This window comes from Cavia porcellus, unplaced genomic scaffold, assembly GCF_034190915.1.
Source record: "Cavia porcellus strain 051 isolate PalLab524CR breed Dunkin Hartley unplaced genomic scaffold, mCavPor4.1 scaffold_32, whole genome shotgun sequence".
Lineage (NCBI taxonomy): Eukaryota > Metazoa > Chordata > Mammalia > Rodentia > Caviidae > Cavia > Cavia porcellus.
The window spans coordinates 40000842-40007507 of NW_026947515.1; the positions used below are offsets into that span (position 1 = coordinate 40000842).

The 6666-nt window shown below is 42.5% G+C and overlaps 1 long non-coding RNA gene across 1 annotated transcript in view; it reads left to right on the forward strand.

Annotated features, from left to right (window-relative positions):
• Nucleotides 1-4782, forward strand: part of LOC134474454 (uncharacterized) — a 31791-nt gene extending 27009 nt beyond the window's left edge. The window contains exon 2 of the long non-coding RNA XR_010045344.1: nt 3306-4782. This is a non-coding gene — a long non-coding RNA (uncharacterized LOC134474454). The remainder of the gene's footprint in view (nt 1-3305) is intronic.
• Nucleotides 4783-6666: the final 1884 nt, after the last annotated feature.

The following is a 6666-nucleotide window of genomic DNA, read 5'->3' on the forward strand; positions in this document are numbered from 1 at the left end:
GAAGACATCATGAGATCTTGAGCTTTGGTGTCCTGCCTTTGTTCGATGACTTAGGAAAGTGCTCTGAACCAGTCCGACTCAACTGCATTATCTTTCTCTGGAGTTTGATTAGGATCCATAACGAACACTGTTGCAATGACTTTCTGTATAAAAGTTTGTTCCCTTCACTCCTGCCTTTTTTTCCTCCCACCCACTCTCCTCTCCTCTCTTCTTTCCTTCCTTCCTTTCCCTTTCAGCTTTTATTAAGAAATGATGGACAAATTGTTTATATAGATGGCATATGAGATGCTTTGATGTGCATACTCATTGTAAAATGATTACCGTTATCAATCTAATTAACACGTCACCCTCTCATTAGTTGCTATTTGGTGTGTACAGGGCGGTGAGAACATTTAAGTTGTACTCTCTGACTCTATTTCAAGTGCACGATATAGTACTGTGAACTACGCTCGTCAGACTGTAACTTAGATCCGTGGAATTTATTCATCCTGCAATGTATGATGTGGCTGGGTAGGAGCTGGGTGCTCAGGTCAGGTGTTGCTAGTAATTGTGGGGCTTGAGTAAGGTTCTACTGAAAAGAGTTAGTGCGAGGGTCCGAAATAGATAGTTTTGAGGAATTTCCACACTGATTTCCTTGGTGATGGTTGGTCTAATTTACATTCCCACCAACAATGTACAAGAAGTTAATCTTCATTTTTATTTATTTTAAGGAGAAAAAAGAAAGCAACATTTCAAAACAAGATAACAGGAGAGTAACAGTGGTTAATACATCGCATAGTGTTACCTTCAAAGTAGCTACTCAGGGTACAAGATAAAGGCATGAAAGGTATCCGAACAATATAAGCATAAATCTTTCTTTTCAATGAATGAAGAGAAACTAGCAATATAATTAAGAAATACTTTAGCATAATATGTCAACTTGTTTCATTTATACTATTAGTTTCTTTTACTTCTTGAAAAGAAAGTGCTGTGCTATTAATTCTTTGTTTCTTCTTTGTAAGAGACAGTTTTTGCCTGTCTTGCAATCTGAGTCACTACTTTGAAGATAACGGTTCACAGTGGGTTAGCCATTGCTGTGTTACAAAATTTTGTTTTTTTTCCCATAAAGTAGAAAAGGAGAGAAAAAAGAAAAGCAAGTGCAGAGCACCTGGCATTGCTTTCTAATAAATAAAAGCTCTGGTTCTTTTCCCTTGATGTGAGCATACTTTATGAAACATCATCATTTCAACCCTCTGAGGCCCACTGCCAAGAGTCCTGCCATTATTTGCTCTCTTACCGCATGAAATTGTTGGAAGAATTGCATTTTAATTTCAAATAAGATTGCTATTAATTATTATTTATTGTTATAAGCTTCAGAATGAGGTGTTTGTAATGAATAGTTCTGCTCCTTTCTTTAAAACTTGAGAATCAGGGCTGCAGATAGAATACTTGTTTAGCATGCACAAGGTCCTGGGTTCAGTAACACACACACACACACACACACACACACACACACACACACACACAGAGAGAGAGAGAGATGGGCATCATCCTTTCTCTTTGAGAGTTAAACTATGAAATATGCAAAGTCAGACATATGCAGAACGATTCTCAGGTCAGCACCATTTGATGCGACTTAGTTGAATACATTAACATATTTAAAAAGAGAATGTCAATCAAAGGACAGAAAAAGTAGTCACAGAGACACACTGGCCTGTGCAGGGACAGGGGGAAAAGACAGCTGAGAGCCAACCGAAGTGATGCATTTGTGTTTCCAAAGATAAGGCTCTCCCTGGGGTGCTGAGAGGTATTGAAGGTGTCAATCATCTTCTCCCTTATCCTGATTCCTGCTTAAAGGTCCTGCGCGATCCTTAGTCAGAAGACACAGGTCTTTGTAGGAATGCTTCGGCCCCGGCTCCTCCACCCTGATGAGGACTCATAGAATTAAGAGTGAGCTCCGGACAGGACCTGAACTTACCAATTTTGTTTTGAGTTCTTGAATTTTGGGGGAAAAAGTTAGGAAGGGAATGAGGCTGGAGAGTTGGGACAGAGTTGGTAGAGAAATCACCATGTTGTGCAAGGTCATATTGACAAAAAGAGGATTAAGTGAAGAAGTGTCTGCAAGAAGAGAAGGAAAAATATGCAGGGAGGAGAGAGAGAGAGAGAGAGAGAGAGAGAGAGAGAGAGAGAGAGAGAGAGAGAGAGAATCTGCTGGGCTTGTGGTTCTACATCACCTGCCCTTCTCACCTGAGCATCAATGGCTGGGGACAGTCCCACCCAGCCATACCCACCCATACCAGGATGGTTAGTTGACCAGTTCTGCACTGTCATCCTATGTGAGTGACGTGAATACATCAGACGGAGATCTGAGTTCAGGTCTGCACCCACGACTCCTAGCTCACCACCAGGATGGCGAAAGCCAGCACCTTGTAATGATTTGGGTCTCCACTTGGTACATTTGCTTTTCACTGCTGTGATTAAAAAATACTATACATTTAATGATGTAAAATCAGGCAGATTTATTATCTTGCCTTTCTTGTTGGATGTTGGGCACTGATTTTCCTGGGAAAGGATCAAGGTTTCAGCAGGGTAACTCTTGCGGGTTAAGAATCCGTTTCTTTGTCTTATTCCATCACGAAGAGGCCTCTCATATTCTTTGTGCTGTTGACCCTTCTACCAAAATCCCTGGGATAGCCTCCCTCTGACCCTGTTTCTATTGTCAGTCTCTTTCTGTGACTCCCCTGGATACTCTTGCACTTTTTAGCTCCATGTGATTATATTGGGGGAGCCTGGATAAATCAGATAATTTACACATATAAAGATCAGCTCATCAGAGACCTTAATTCCACCAACGACATTAATTTCTATTTTCTGTTACCGACTCACAGGTTCTCAAGGAGTAGACATGGGGATATTTGGGGGCATCTCATTATTTTATTTCCCACTCTGGGTTTAACAAAAGGAGGAAAGAACAAAATACTGATGTGTGTTTGTTTTCTGGCAATGCTGTTTGGGCTTAGGACACTTTGGAGCTCCATTAGTAAACTTGTAAACTTGCCTTCTCTGATTGTCACGTGATCTTCTGAATCCACATTTTAGTGAGAAGAGTGTTGATTTTTTTCTCATCCTACAGGCTAGATTGGATCCCACCAAATCTAAAACTTGAGTTGCATATTTCATTTCTCTGAGTGTCAGTTTCTACTCCAATAAAATGCAGATAATAATAGGCTTATCTGGAGGAGGAAATAAAAATGCAACATGCTTTAAAAAACAAACAGAAAGGTGATAAATGCTACTTTCTTACTTTCCTATGCCTTTTCTTTCAGGTTTCAAGAGCCTGAAATTCTGATCTGAATATGCCAAGAAGTCTTTTCAGTCTGTCTTGGTTGCAGAAGTGTCGTGGTGCCAGAAATCTGGAGTCAGCGTTACCTCGTGAGGACAATCAATAATCTTCTGCCTCATATTTTGGGTCTTTTCAACCTCTGGGAGTGGGACTCCCCCTAAGGCTTCTTTTTGTCCATCTTGCCTTGTGAATAAGATGACAAAGCTCAGGAAGCCAAGACCATAATGCTTTCGGGGTCGCCTTGTGGAAGTTGCCAGGACATTAGCTTTGGGGGACCTGCTTGAATAATGGGAGGAATTAGGGGAATCTCAGTGGATTCCACACTGGCCAGGGCCTTGAGCAGTGCTGGCAAATCTTTTAAAGATGAACGCTCGAAATGGAGCCCAAACCCATGTATTGCCAGCACTGAAATTAAACCTGAATACTAAGGTTCTAGTCCAGAAGAAAGAACTCATACATTAACAACTTTGATCATAAAAGAAAATACTAGGCCCTAGGTTGCCACTACTGGCCTAGAACAAACACTGTCCCTGCCCCTGGTAAGCCTTTTATTTCTTTAAAGGACCTACTGCTTGCAATGCAGGTGAGCTTTTTGTGTGGCTGTAGCCACAATCATGGTTTTGTTCGTTGGTTTGTTTTGTGAGCAGAACAGATTTTTTTTTCTTTTGCATTTGAAGAAATTTGATAGCTTATGACTTCATTGGTTTGGAATGGAATCAGATGAAAGTCTCTTTCCAAAAATTCTAGAAGATTACTCCTATTTTAGCTGGAGAAGCAGTCTGCTAATGGGAAAGCGTAGTTTTCTAACTTTTATTTAGCTTTAGACACAGTGACTCATGAGTATTGGCAGCTCACAGTGCTGTAATCCACCTATTAGATCTTCTCTTGGTTCTTGGGTGCTCAGTGTTCTCAGCCTCAGACAAACTGGTGCAAAGATTATAGCTCTTCAGGAGCTCATAATAATCCCACCTTTTTTGAGTTTTAATTTTCTCAAGAGTTGAATTATGGCATTAATAACCATTTCGTGCCTCATATTTTTGGGTGTTTTCGATCTCTGGGAATTTCACAGTATTGTTGTGCTTTTACAATAATTGCCTAACCCTGCACCAGACGCTTACAAGCCCTTGGGAAGAAATACCTATCCCTTCCTTTCTGGATTCTCTGCAAAAAAATAGTTGTATATGCCTTAATTAAAATCATTTCTTGTCGGGCACAGGCGCTCAACATACTCCGCCCAGGGCCAAGAGCCACGTCAGCTTCCGCAATGCGTTATGTCCCTCTCCAAATAAACTTCTCCGCGGCAACTAGTGGTGTTTACTCCGTGGCAGCTTGTGATTGGCCACAGTCAGATAGGCAGCTTGTGATTGGCCACAGTCAGATAGGCAGCTTGTGATTGGCCACAGTCAGATATATAAGCCAGAACCCGCCTCAATAAAGCAGCAATTACCTGTTACCAACAAGAGCGTCCTCTGTCTCATTGGGGGGCTGCGCCGGTCAATTTCTCCCTCTTAAAAGAATTTAATATTTTTTAGAATATCCAAGGATAAAGCAGGTCTTCACAAAGAATGCACCTGCCTTTCCCTTAGTTATTTTTCCATGGGTGCCATGCACAGCTGCTTTCCTGTATTTGGAAGTGGAGAAAACACAGAGGTTGCTTCTTAGGAGTTAACAGCAGGATAACGCACTGGGTCACAGTAGTGATAGATACGCAGCCGAAGACGACACCATTCCCAGGTGGACGAGCCTCCACAGCCAGCTGAGTAATTTTCCATCATGGAAGGATGTGTCCACCAAAGCAAGAGCTGTTTAACTTTGAAAGCAAAATGATACGAAAGTACCAGAAGCAAATGCCAAGAAGATCATTCCCAGCATGAGAGAAGAGGGAGCCTTCACCAGTGACTGGAAAAATTCTTGTCCTGTGAGGTAACAAGTGGATTCCACCTCCTTTAGGTGTCTCTGGAGTCACTAGCAAAACCGCTCTGCTTTTAGAATGGAAGCATCAGCCTGTCTCTGCTGGGTGCCCTAAGCATGGGTTTGTCAAATTCCCCTTGCTCTGACTCTGGATGTCTTAGTTACTTTTTTGGGTACAAATACCCAATATGCAAAGTTAAAGGAGGATGTGTTTATTCCAGCTCATGGTTTGTAGAGGTCCATAGTTGGCTGGCTCCAAGTCCAGGTGACACGGAAGAGTGGCATCTCAGAGGAGAAGCAGTCCGTGGCATGGCAAGTTGAGGGCAGAGAACAGAAAATCCTAGTGGCAACAACATCAACACCAGCAGCAGGCCTTCCTCTCCCTTTTACCCCATTCAGGCCTCCTGGGTGGTCCTACTATGCGCTCAGGGTTGACCTTCCACTATCCACACTCAGGTCTGTGCTAAACTAATTTATTTAGCACAATTCTTAAACCCATATCAAACACCCTAACCCAGCTTGTACACCCAAGATCCAGCCACCTCCCAACCTCCCCTCATGAGGCTTTGTGGGGGTGGGGGACCCCCAGATGTAAGCTGTAGTGTAGGCTGACCAGGAATTCCCAGACTGGGTGGGGCTCGGCTCTTGTTAGAGTCTGCCTACAAGGGGAATCAGCTAATCTTAGGGAATTTGAGGTTTTTTGTTTTCAGTCTTTGTAGTGTCTTGCTGTGAGTACAGGGATTGGCATCCAGGTTTAGACAGGAATGTGACTGTTTCGTTAAACTGTTACTAATGAGAGATGGTTTCTTCTTCAAATTTTATAGTTTCCAAATAAGGTGAAGTCTCTCTTAGAACGGGAGCTTCCTCAGGGTAAGAAATACCAGTTTATGAGATGTGCTGGAAGACAGTCTGCTGGTCTCTCCTCTTGGTGCTAACCATCTGGCATTTTCAAAGAGCAGCATTTCACATGTTAGCTGTATCCCCAACTCACTGGACTCTGAGCGCCCACAGTAGCAGTGGTGCCCTGCAGAAAGATGGTGGGGTTTGGAACCAAGCAGACCTAGTTTTGATTCTGTCTCTGTTGCTTTCTACTTATATGATCTTGGGGCTATGATTTTAGTATGTCTAAACATCAGTTTCCCTCTCTGTAAAATAGGACACCTCATAGCAGTGTTTCCAAGAGAGAAGTGATAAGCCTCAACATTTTTAGCTGCAATTTTAGGTGCATTAGAAGGGGACTCACGAATGCAGAATCATAATCAAATGCAGATCAAGTATGGACCTTTCACTCAAGTATGCCACAAACCCATCATGTGTGATGTTTCCTTTATAGTTTTCAAAGATATGCCTCTTTGGGGAGGGGCTTCTCCGTAAGGAAAGTCTGCATCTAGGGGTCCAGCGACCTTGATGAATCTTTATTTCCCCTGCAAACC